A 13,292-nucleotide genomic window follows, 5' to 3' on the forward strand; every position below is an offset into this window, starting at 1 on the left:
CATGTGGCTGTTGTGGAGAGCCAGCACTATAGGGGGGCCTTATAATCATTCCTGTCCCCACATTTTCCACAGGCTGTGTTCATTATGGAAGATATCTTGCTACTGAGGGTGAGCAGGGAATCAAGGGAGGGTCTTCTCCAAGACTGTGGCTTCCGCCCTGGCCCTTATGTGCCCTGTGTGCAGCAATGGCTCCCCCACCCACCATGACTGCAGAGTGGCATGGGAAAGTTACCCTTAATGGGGCAAGAAACAAAGCAGCTCTGCCAAAGAATCTGCGGCAGCAGATTGCCCAGTATCTCCATGAGAGTTTCCTGGAGATCTCTGAGGCAGCTTCCTGTGAAGTGAAGGAATCAACCAACACCCCGTTCCACCACTCAGACTAGGCATGTGGTGGGAGCACACCATAGAGACACAAGCCTCCTTTCTGCAACCCTCCTGCCCCCAGCAACTCGCTTCCGCGATTCCCAAAATCAAAGCCACTTACCAGGGGCCTCCTCTCCTGTTTGCACATCGCCAAAATCCGACAGCTCATGACTGACCAGCCTCCTCTGGGGTACAGAAGAGCTCCTGGCTGCATGGATCTCTGACCTCTGAGTCATCCTCTGCCTCTTGGTTCCCCTCCCCTTCCTCATCCAAGATTTCCGCCTCCAGGCTCTGCCCACTCTCGACTGGCACACGAGCCACCGAAGTATCCGCAGTAGAGGTGGGGTTGCCACTGAGTATCGTGTCCAGCTCTTTGTAGAACCGGCAGCTCGTGGGCGCAGCACCGGAGCGGCGGTTTGCCTCCCGCGCCTTGTGGTAGACGTTCCACAGCTCCTTCACTTTGACCCTGCACTGCAGTGTGTCCCGGTCATGGTCCTTTCTGTCATGCATCGTGAAATCTGTCCGTAGGTATCATAATTCCTACAGCTGGAGCGCAGCTGGGGCTGGACAGCCTCCTCTCCCCAAGTGCTGATGAGGGCCAGCAGCTCGGCATTGCTCCATACTAGGGATCGCCTGGTGCGTGGAGCAGGCATGGACACCTGGAAAGATGCGCTGAGACCACTGCACACGTCACCCAGCAAACAGGAAGGGGACTTCCAAAGTTCCAAAGGAAAGTACGGGGTGGGGCTCACAGTTGGTCACCTGAGGTCAGGGCAGTAGAGTTCAAACCAATGGCTAGAGAAGCGAGAACAGGCATTGTGGGACACCTCCTGGAGGCCAATCGCAGCGCTGCAATCACCCAGGGAGTCTACACTGGCACCGTGGCACCGTAGCCTCAGCGCAGACAGCTGTACGTCGCTCGTCGGGGTTTTTCTTTTAAAAGCACTGCAAGTGTGCAGTTTCTGTGCACTGAGTGGCTTGGCAGTGTGTACACCTCAGGAGTTACAGTGCAGAAAGCTGCTTCACTGCACAGAAACTTGCCAGTGTAGACAAGGCCTTAGCTTCACCGTGCCCCCTGTGGTGTGTGGCCCTGGACAATTGCCATGCTTGCTACCCTTCAATGCCAGTCCTGGCTTTTACATGCAGAAAAACAGCTGTTGTTGCACAGCTGGGCCATGGAGTTCTTATAGCATGTTGCGGGGGCCTCAGAAAGAAAAAGGTCGAGAACTCCTGGTCGAGATTGTTTTAAAACATTGGGCACTTGTAACCATTCCCTGCTCTGTTCTCAGCCACATGCAGAAACGAAATAAGGATAACAGCTAGGGTACTGGACTAGCACTCAGGAGACCTTGGTTTACTTCCTGGCTCAGCCATAAACTTCCTGTGGACCGTAGGCAAGTCACTTAATATATCTAGAGCCTTAATTATTAATTATAATAATTAATCATTGTAATTCTTCCCTACCTCACAGGGGTGTTTTGAAGATAAAATCCATTAATGATTGAGGCACTCAAAGGTGATGACGACTGTACAAGTACCAAGACAGAAACATGGCTCATTCAAACAGCATGTCCTATTCTAAGAATGCAGGATCCCACAGTTGCCCCAAATACCTGTAGTCTGTACAGGATGGTCCCAACCCCTCAGCTACCTGCCTGCATCCTCTTCGGGGTCACCTCTTCTGACATGGCTCCAGCGGGTATTGCTTTTGCCATTTCTTTTACTGCTGCCACTGGCCTCCAGCTGCTGCTGCTGCCAGATGTTTCCCTGGAGCTGGGCTGCTTCATCAGCTCTTGACTGCCCCAAGTGTGAGACCAGCAGCTGACACACTCAGGGATAGCTCGAGTTTTTGATCCCTGACACAAGGCGTTAGCTAAGAGGCAAAGATGTAGAAATGCCTCTTGGAACAGGGCTTCTACACTGCAGCTGGCAGGGTGCTTCCCAGTGTGGGTGGACAGACAAGCACTAGCTCTGCTCAAGCTAGCATGCTAAACATAGCTGTGTGGACACTGTGGCACAGGCAGCACCATGGACTAGCCCCCTAGAACAGACCAGGGAGTTGGGGAGGCTTGCACATGGGTGGCTAACCTGTACCACCAGCTGTGCTGCAGCATCCACACAAAGCTGGTGCGTGTCTGTCCACCCGGGATGTGGGGAGGGGTCAGTCCCAGTTGCAGTGTAGACAGACCTTAACAGTCCCAGCTGCTGACAACTGGGAATGTGAAAGAGGCAGGCTGGAAGAGGAAGATGAGTCCCCCATCAGCACCAGATTTGGACTCATCCTATTTCAATTTACACTGTGTTATGTCTTCCAAAATCCAATTGGAAAATTGCACCTTTAAATTTAACTACAATAGGACAGGGGGAGGGGAGGGAAAATGCCATGAGCAGCCCAGTGTTTATCACCAGAAGGAAGGGAGCCAGGAAAGGGGAAGTGGGAGGAGAAGTGAGGTTCCAGGAATTGTTAGCTGCACTTACAGGAAAAATATAATGACCCTCCATTTCTGGAACAGAGAGACAGGAAGTGTTGCGGTAATGGCGATGTTTTGTTGTAAAACCCGTGCACATCTTTTCCTCCTGCACCTCTGCTAGCACACCTCACTGTGCAGATGTTACTCTTGTATCTCTGGCAAAGGCAGAGGGGCAAGTCTCTGCATTCTGGAACATCTACTGCGCAGCGAAGTAGTGCTGTGGTGGAAATGATTAATAAAACAACAACAAAACCCAAACCTTTGTAGAGTCCTGAAGTCTGAGCTGGTTCCAGGTTCTTTAGGAGGGACAGAGAGTGTAAAGAATCCTAGCTCTGAGTTAGCAAGTATACTGCAAAGATGAGAGATGGTTCAGTTTCACTGGGATACATCTCATAAATATGGAAAGCTTTTGAGGTGTACTTCCTTTTAAATGTCCAAAAGGAGCAGTTCCTGAGATTTTGAGAGATAGGAAAGTGAAGGCCTCAGACTCCCTGTAGAAGTGAGAAGGCTGTTTTTTGTTTTAGTAATAGGATTTTCTAGGTTGGGAATTAAGAACAGGGGGATTCATTCTTCCCAGGTGATCTTGTCATGTCCTCCTACTGCTTCCTGCCACATCCGTGCACATGCTAGTGCGCCCCGCTGTGCACATGATCATTGTGCTCTGCCAGGTCACTGGAGGAGCATTCACACTCAAGCAGCTGGCGTTGCAGGGAGATGCTTCATATTTTGAGGCTGTCTGCTGCAGCCGCAGGTATTGGGGCCAGTGATGTAGACCCACCTGTTCATTGCATCTCTATACTGACCAACTTCAGTGCAGCGTTGATTCAGGCAATGCTACGTAGTCAAGGGCTGATCAGCAGTGGGTGGTTGGTGCTTGACTGGTAGCAGCTGGAGCTACTCTTCTTTGCCATAACTGAACCTTTGTCTTCCTAGACTAGCTGTGCATAGAATCTAAGTGGTTTCTTGGATCCTTAGTTAACAAACTGATTGTAACCTTCGCCATTGCAGTCCAAGTCATCCTTTATTTATAGCTGTAATATCACTGCAATTTGTGGTTTAAGTTTGCCCAGTTTCAAACTGAAAAGGAAAATGACAATGAGTGTCTAATCTTGCAGCCTTCATGAGGAAGCCATAGGACAGTACTTCTCGACTTGTCATCACTCTTCATCTTATTTTCTCCAGAGTCACTGGAAAGATCTAAAAATGCATCCTACTTATCACACATCTGTTGGCTATCATGGAGCAAATTCAGCCCAGGTGTAATTGAGTGTAACTCGACTTATTGAGGTGGCACCCACCTACATTAGGTCTGAATTTGACCCTATTTGCTAAATAAAGGTGTTATTAATATGAACAAAAGTATTGTCAATGTTAGGCCTCAAACTTCCAGAAGCTTCAAAGAGCAAGTTTTGTAGAATTAAACTGAAACTTGTGGTCAGGATGAGCTGCAACCAGATAACACTTTAGGCTAACTCATATGTATTGAGATAATCTATGCACCTGGGCATAGCTTACTCGATACATATTGACCACATTTGAGATAATTGGCTACATGGAGATAAGCTATGCACCCGTGCATAGCTTATAATATTAAAGTAACCACACTAAGAATTTGGCCCACCCTGATTGGTTGTTCTGTTTTAAAACACGGCTGACAGATAAGATAAAAAGTATGAAGGCACAGGACTCTGTGTGTGTGTGTTTGTGTTTCGGTCATAAGGCAAACCATACCCCCTGAACTGAAGAGACATCCACTTCTCGACTGTCTGTACCTGGCCAGTGTGGAAGACGACCGACTGAAGGGCAACATATTTTTGGACGAATGCAGGGTAAGATTATGGAGTAAAGAAGTCTGGTTGCTTGAACTAAATTGATCTTAGTTGTATCGATACTGTAGTATAAAACTAGTGGTAAGTAGCTGGTAGATAATAGCTTTACATGTACTGGTGCTTGTCTTCAGTATAACTAGCCAGGCCAGGTGCATGTAAGGTTATTGTTCTTTAGCTCCTTGATGAGTGGTAACTTTACATGTACTTGTACTTGTCTTCAGTATAACCTGCCATTTATACTAATTCTTATACAATGCTTGTCTTTACTTTTTCTTTTCTTATTTTGTCTGTGTTGTTTTTATAGCTGAAAAGCATTAAAAACCTTTTTTGAGGAATAATTAGTCGTTTTAATTTGTCTTATACTGGCACTACTCAACCTCATTACGTCTGTGTTGGGTGGTGATCACCCAGGGCTGAATTAGGGCCCTGAGGCATGTCTCCTTCTTCCTTCATCTCTGCAAAAGGAAAACTGGATTTGTATTGATCTCTATTTCCTGTGAGATATGGAGGATGTGGTGTTCATGTTGTCTTTTAGTGCATATGCAAGAGACCTCTAAGAAACTCAGCAGTTTTGTTTTGCTATGCGGTTCATGGGTCTGACTCAAAGCCCACTGAAATCAATGGGAAGGTTCCCTTGGCTTCAAAGACATTTAGATCAGGAGCCACGTGAACATTTTCTTTGGTTACAGTCTTCATCTGTCACCTCCCATGAGTTTTCGGTCTGAACAAAGCCAAGTTCTCCAAGTGAAACTCCATTTCACCTGGCTGAAATGTCAAAAGCCACAACCATAAATACAGTATAATTCCATATAGTAATCCTGGACCATGGAGACCTGAGAGCAAGTCCCTGCTCTGCCATAGACTCCCTGTGTGACTTGGGCTAGTCACTTAGGTCCAGATCCTGAAAGATATTTAGGTGCCTAATTCCCATTGATTTCAATGGAAGTTTGGAGCCTAAATACCTTTGAGGATCTAGGCTTTAGCCTCTCTGTGCCTCAGTTCCCACTCTGTAAAAGGGGGTAGTTGCTCTTCCCTACCACACGAGGTGGAGTGTGGATAAACATTAAACATTATGAGAGGCTCGGATATAATGGTGAGGGAGTTATATAAGTACCTTAAATGGCTAGTGAGATACATAGATTTCAGTGGGAAACCATAAATCTGATTGTGATGCAGAGTCAAAAACTGACCCAGGATCTCTCAAAACTGGGATCAGGTTTCTTTTACATCTGTGAATGATAGCAAACCGTATGATGTTTGTGCTTTGAGATTCAAGTGTGAGATTAAACCTGAAAAGGTGAGCGTGGGATGATTTTGGAACTCAGTGTGAACAGTTAGCAAAACTCTAGTATTTCATTTCTCTTTGTCTCTTGATGAGATCCTCCACTGCATGATTTGAAAGCTTCAGAGCAGGGAAACAGCTTGGCTGCACTGCATGCTATTGTGATCCTTTGATCATTTTAATTGCCATGTTTAACAGCAGCTTGAGCTATTTAAAAAAATAAATTCATGTTTTTTAAGGTAAGAGAATTATTAGAGTGATGTCTGCTCTGTTAAAATAATACAATATTTAATTTGCTTCATCATATGTTTTATGGCCCAGCCATTGTGAGATGCTGCCTAGTTTGGAAAATGCGGGATAAAGACAACTTTTGGGAAGCTGATTAAGCTGTTTACTTAAACGTAAGCTTCGTTTTGTCTTTTGTATAATGCATAGTAGTAAGATTTGGCTTTCTCCTGCACTGGGAGGGCAAGCTGCCTGTGTAGACAATGGTAGTTCATCCACTTATCTATCTGCCTCCTGCACAGGTTGGCTGACTGCTCGCTCCCCATTTGGCTGGGGATTATGACACTGTCTTTAAACTAGGGTCTCTTGCAAAAACGTGCGGCCTTTGCACCTCTAGAACATTTTACATAGTAGGCTTTCCTGCCTTTGCTCCCTAATCTTATCAGAGTAATTTGAATACAAAACAAGGCTGCAGGCCTCTGAGTATTATCTAATCACTAATCTCTCTTTATATGTGTGTGCATGGGTGTTTTTGGGAAAGATCACATTTGCCCATTGATAGGGAAACCGCTCTCCTCCACTGAAGAGGACTTGCCAGCTGTGCAATTTTGACAATATTATATTGGGTATTATAAAATGTCATTCATCCAGTGTCTTCTTCCAGTAAATGTGACCATTGTTTAGATAAATAGGTTTTGCTCTTTATCTAAGCTCTGCTGTACAGTAATGAGGAAGAACAAGTGATAAGCAAAACCTTGGGCGTCTATGGTTGTACAAAACATAGTCAAATTTATCTGAAGCTGTGGGCCACCCCAACAAGTCCCACAACCCTCCTCCTGCCAAAACAGGCCCAAACTTCTTGCTGCTTTGGGTGGGTTTTGCTTGAGATGTAGCGTGAGGTCCACTGGCTTGCTAAGCCCTATAGTCTTCACTTTCTTTGTCATGCTGCCGGTGGTGTCTCACTCCCCATCTGAGGGACCTGGTTCTCTTGGGCTTGCCCTGGCAGTTTCTTTCCCCTGCAGTCCAATCAGTATTCATCTAAGGGGGATGACTGAATGGCTTGCTCTGATGCTTCAGCACCCCTGGTGGCTCTTGTTGATCTGACATTTTGAATGTAAAAGCCTCACTGCAGCAAGGGGAAAATCTCAAGTGTGTGAGATCCCTCTCTCTCAATTTCCCTCCTACCCTAATTTGAAACCCAACAGCCTTCTACTCAGTAGCTACCCCGCACACTGTAGTGGCGCTGTTGCCAGGTGCTGGTGGAGGAATAGTGTGGTACTTTTGCATAAAGGTAGCTTAGTGGGTCTACCTGTCATGGTGGGAGGGATTTGGATGCAACTCCCAGAAGTTAATTCTGAAAGTGAGTGAAGGGAACTGGCTACTCAGTCAGGATAAACTGAAGACAAAGTGGTATGGCCGTCCCCTAGACCTACCCCTTCCCCTTTTCGCCCAAGAAGATTTGCCTCTGCAGGTAAGAAGAAGAGCAAAGATATGGTTGGAGGATGTAGGTCTATCTTGAGACCTCTTTGGATGGGGTGACCTTTGCCAAACTTTCCTGAAGGTCTAAATATTGTTTTTGTGTTAAAGGCTAGATAAACATCCCTGTGTGTGTGGGTTCTGTAGTGTCCCTTGCAATAGATGAGAGAAAGGACTCAGATGTGGTTTCTCCACTTGGGACATTGGAGACATGGAAGTTATTATTAATTATTTCTATTACAGTAGAATCTAGAGGTCCCAGGCAGGATCCGGGCCCCGCTGTGCTGGGTTTTGTACCAACATAAAATGATAGTCAGTCCTTACCGCAAAGAACATGTGCAGTCTAAGGCTCTGATCCTATGAACTACCCAGGGGGGGGATGGGCTGCTTTCAGAGGGACTCTGTGCTGGCTCAGGGAACAACAGAAGAATGGCCATACTGGGTCAGACCAGTGGTCTGTTTAGCCCAGTACACTGTCTTCCGACAGTGGCTGAGGCCAGATGCTTCAGAAGGAATGAACAGAACAGAGCAATTTATTGAGTGTTCCAACCCCTGTCATCCAGTCCCCACATCTGGCAGCCAGAGGCTTAGGGACACCCATAGCATGGGGGTTGCATCCCTGACCATCCTGGCTAATAGCCATTGATGGACCTATCCTCCATGAACGTATCTAGTTCTTTTTTGAACCCAGTTATACTTTTGGCCATCACAGCATCTCCTGGTATCCATCAGCATGGAGCAGCTTGCAAGATCAGGGTCTAAGCTCCCCGGAACTCTAGCTTGCAGACTGAGAACAAAGTTTGGGTTTTATATTGTCACTACCCAGGATCTACCTAAGGGTATGTCTACACTGCAGTCAGGAGGTGTGATTGCAGCAAATGCAGGCACACCTGAGCTGCCTTGTTAAAAATCACTGCATAGCATGGTGGCCTGAACTAGCCCTTCAAGTACGTACCCAGGGCGGGATTGTACTTAGGCAGCCAGCCTGTGCCACTGTGGCTACACTGCTATTTGTAGAGAGCTAGCTAGATCCAAGCTAGCTTGGGTGTGTCTACCTGTGCTGCAGTCATGGCCTCCTGATGCACAGCCTACACCAAGCAGTCACGGAACAGATTGCTGACTACACTGTGGCTTCTTGGTGTACTTTCTTGAACCCAGTTATGAACCTAGTTGTGATTTGTCCATGTGAGAAGAGTTTTCAGCATTGTGACTTGCCTCAGGTTTTTTCACCAATGTGTCAGAAACAAAACAATTAGCCTTTCCATTTGACAGGCAGGAGAGGTGGTTAAGATGGGCCAGTGCTTATGAGGCAGTAGGCGCTCCATTTTAATTCAGAGCTCCTTAGCGGCTGAAACCAAGGAAATTTCTGTCATCAACTTCAACGGTAGCTGTATCCAGCCTATAATTAAGTGGTGGTGGCAGACAGGGGACTCAAACCACCCTATCCAAGAGAGTGGGGCTGGAAGGGAAGGCTAAAACAGTGACACTTTTTACGTACAAAAAGTAACAGTCTGGAGAGAACCCATATTTCTTCATGACAGTGAAATCCTGTGGAGTCTGTATCTTTTTGTTACCACAAAATCCAAGGGCCTGCTCTTGCATTTGCTGTGCACCAAAAATTTTGCGGAGTCAATTGCTACTGCAAGATGTTCTTTCTTACGCTACCACTGCTTCACAGCCACTCCTCCCGCTCTTCCGGTGGTGTGCTTTATTTCCCCTCTCCTGGATGAAGTGCCAATTTTCTGGGACAGCCACATGCACAGCACCTCTGCACTCAGCTGCTTGTAAAATGCTACCCAAGCAGCATAGGGAAAATCTGTATTTGTTTTTCAGGGGAGGAGTTGGCTCTTTGCTGCAATAAATTGGACAAATGATGTTTTCACACCCAGCCTCCTCTTCACATCACTCTTGTGCTCTTCTGGAGCCTGAAAACAAATCCTCCCCAGCAACAACTCTGAAAGGAATCATAGAATATCAGGGTTGGAAGAGACCTCAGTTGGTCATCTAGTCCAACCCCCTGCTCAAAGCAGGACCAATCCCCAATTTTTGCCCCAGATCCTTAAATGACCCCTCAAGGATTGAACTCACAACCCAGGGTTTAGCAGGCCAATGGTCAAACCACTGAGCTATGCCTCCCCAGACTGCTTGCCTGATTTGTGTGGATGTCCTAATGCTGTTTCGCACATCTGATCAGGAGTGCGTTTCTGCAGTGTTGTGTGATTAATGCTGAATCAAGTGACCAGTATTCAGTTTGACCCAAGAGGCATCTGAACTCAGGCACTGGTCAGCAACTGAGGGGTAGAAAAAGCCCCAAACCATCATATTCAAACTGGTTGCTTCAAGTAATTATTTAATGGGTCAGATCTTTAGCACCAGGCATACGTCAACGGTCTGCAAAGTTGCTATGCCATTTGGCACCAGCTGATGATCTGGCTCTGTATATTTATTGATAGTAATTGCTTGATGTTTTTTCCCCTCAGCAGCTGCATGCAGTATCACCGGTATGGAACTGTACTATGCTGATTTTAATTGTCCTTTCTGATGAGATTCTCAATCAGTGCCAACTGGGCCATGGAAACCTGTCCACTAGGAACTAGACACCACCAGATTATTTCAGATATAGTAGGTCACCAGACAGCTGTATCCTACTAGGAATCTGGGCTGGATTTGAACTGGTGCCCCAAAGGCAGAAGCCTCTTCATCCCCTAACATTCCCTCAAGCCATCCGGTCTCCAAAAGGAACTCTGAACCTCTAAATAACGTCATGTTACAGAGACTGCTAAAGAAATTAGATTACATCTAGAAATCGCACAGGGGTAAAACACTCCCCTTGCTTTTAACACTAAACTGCTTCATTATAATTTCCAGCAAGAGAGCATGTGATTTGTCATGTGCATTGTTATCTTTCTCAATTAATACTTTCCACAGGAGTTCAGGTTTAAGCATCCCCCTTTCTCTTCCCAGGTTCTCCACATTTCCCAGACTGTTTTCCAGAACTACAGATCATTCCGTTTGTGAGATGCTGCATTTCTCACCTGCTGATTGCAATTAGCAACTGCCAGCTGGGACCTGGTGTGCTGCTGAAGAGCTAACAAGAAGTGGAGAGCAGCATGAGGCCTAGACAGTATGTCTGCTTTGAATATATAAAAATGCTGCTTTGTGTTTATGAGAACACACCACTGCAAACAAGATTTCCATGCTCCTACATGAATGTAGCTTACTTTCCTTCGTGCCATAGTTTATGTATTACTTTTTCATACAATACAATCATGGGTTTACTAGTAAGGCAACATGTGGGGGAATAAAGAATAGCATAGGTAAAAGCGAAGCCAACAACGACCTTGTTAAGCAAACCTTTCACATAGTACTGTTGGGGACACTGGGGCATGGCCACTAGGTAACTCGAGGGGATGGAAGACCACGAGTGTCGATGAAGCCCCCTCGCACTAGGCCCAGGTGTCCTTGGCCCCCCCTCCCGCCTGGAGGCACTCGCAGCAGCTCTGCGTACTAGGCCCAAGTGTCCTTGGCCCCCCCGCCTGGAGGCACACACAGCAGTTATGCTGAGAATCTGCAACACTATGCTGCGGAATCAGACTGCCTGAAACTAAGCAAGGCCACACAGGGCAGATATGGAAGAACAATGCTGAATAAAGCAGCTTTATGTATAGTTTAACAAATGATACAGAGAACCAGGGAACTAGCTGGGCACTGGATTGGCTGGCTATTGTGGATACTTGGGGCAGCTTGCTATTGGATAAGTATGCTGGGAAAAAGAATGTATAAAAGCCTGTGTAACTTCCTGCTCTGTGTACAGGATTTGAGATTCAAATCTCCCTGTACCTTTTTGAAGCTTCAAATAAACTTTTCTGCTTTTCCACCCCGTTGTGATTATTGGGTGTAGCACACCGGGTAGCGAACCAACTCAAGCTGTTGTTCAGCCTCTCGGCACTGGGTGCCGGCAACAGTACTATCCTCAGGCAGTGTCAGTCATGATGGGGCCAAGTTACCTCTGTTTGTGTTAAAAGAAGCTCATTAGACTGACAGCTAAAACTCCATAGGCATAGCTGAAATTACAGTGCTGTAGCATTCAGGAGACCTGAGCTTGTGGGTATCATGCTCTCTGGGGTCGGACTGTAACTGCCAACTGCCAGAGGAAAAATAGCTTCCCTGCTTCGTGACACACAGGAGCTGACCATGATTAAAATCCTGGCCCTTATCTGAAAGCAAGCTCTCTGCTAGTGCTTCCATGGGCACTAGCCTCTCCAGAAGGATGGAGGGGCACTTTAAGGGGCAAAGCAATAGCCATGCTGTCCCTGGACTGTGGGAACCCTGGAAGGCATTGGGCTTCCCTGAGGCACAATGCCTGCTGGTCCTCCCAATGGGGCAGAGAGGTCCCTCAGCACTGCCAACGCTAGGAGGGGCTTATCAGGCACAATGAAGGCCCAAGGTGGCACACTCTGGAAGCACACTCAGTACCTAGTGGGGGAGGGTGGGTATCCTATCACAAATTTCCCCAGCAATACGACTGTGCTCATCTGAAATGCTAAACTGAAATGTGCCAGGGGACGTGCACAGACAGGCAGAGTGGGGAATATAAAAATATAATCTCCTTTTGCTCCAGCCACATGTTGTCTGCAGAGGCCTAGTCAGTGGGAGAGGCAGCTGGTGCTTTGCAGCTGCTGTCTGTGTTATCAATACTCTGCTTCTTCTGATACGGTATAGCCCTGAAGCATTGCAATGCCCGTGTCGCTCACGTTTGGCACTTCATCATCTCCTTGTGTGGGTCATGGTGTGTGTGGTATTCTGCATGTACTGCAAGAAACCCAGGACTTTGCAGGACACAGGCTCTGTGGGGCATTGGTCTGAATACTCAGCTCAAGCTCTGCAGGGGGCTCAGTACTGTAACTGCCACTTGCACCTTTGGGGTGAGGACAGAATAAAGGAGAAATGTAGAACTGGAGAAGAAATAAAAAGCTGGAAAGTCTTGGGGAACATGTGGTGTATTGAGAGCTGTTTTGTATTTGCACATTATTACTTTAAGAGTGGTGGGGTTTCCTGATCCTGCTTGCAGGCTAGGGGGCTCTGTAGCAAAGCATGCAATCAGAGTCAGTCTTGAAAAAATCAGCTTTAAGCAACATGGGGTTCAGTGGTGCCTCCCTGTCTTCAGGAACAGCCTGTTTTCTCTCTCTGTGTATTTGGGTTCTTGTGTGTTATTGTTTTGCATTCTAAGAAATAAAGTAGTGTTACTTTACAACCTTCCAGCAAGAGTATGTATGTTTTTATCTACTTTTTGTGTGTATGCTGTGAACATAACAAAAGAAGGAACAGACAAAGAAGGGGGAGACACAGAAATAGCTAACCCAGTGAAAGGGGAGTGGGAGAACCCAGTAGAATGAAAAGAATATGCTAAAAGGAGTGCATGAAAGTAGGAAATCAAAGGGAAAATGAAACAGAGGGATGGAATAAGGGAAAGAAAGAGCAAGAAGAAAGGAACACTTTCCATTTGGACTGAATAACAAGGATGACCCAACACTCTCACAAATCTTGGGAGACAGGCCAGTCCTTGCCTACAGACAGCCCCCCAACCTGAAGCAAATACTCACCAACAACCACATACCACACAACAGAACCACTAACCCAGGAACC

The 13,292-nt window shown here is 46.6% G+C and overlaps 1 long non-coding RNA gene across 2 annotated transcripts; it reads left to right on the forward strand.

Moving 5' to 3' along the window:
- The first annotated feature begins 1,831 nt into the window (after positions 1–1,831).
- LOC125642673 (uncharacterized) lies at positions 1,832–12,905 on the forward strand. 2 transcript variants are annotated; one of them, XR_012669892.1, is made up of 3 exons: positions 1,832–2,062; positions 4,555–4,663; positions 10,611–12,905. It is a non-coding gene; the product is annotated as an uncharacterized LOC125642673 (long non-coding RNA). The 2 variants fall into 2 exon arrangements; XR_007358466.2 differs by lacking the exon at positions 1,832–2,062 and having other exon boundaries at positions 4,178–4,663.
- The last annotated feature ends 387 nt before the right edge of the window (positions 12,906–13,292 follow it).

The sequence above is a fragment of the Caretta caretta genome, chromosome 1 (genome assembly GCF_965140235.1).
Source record: "Caretta caretta isolate rCarCar2 chromosome 1, rCarCar1.hap1, whole genome shotgun sequence".
Lineage (NCBI taxonomy): Eukaryota > Metazoa > Chordata > Testudines > Cheloniidae > Caretta > Caretta caretta.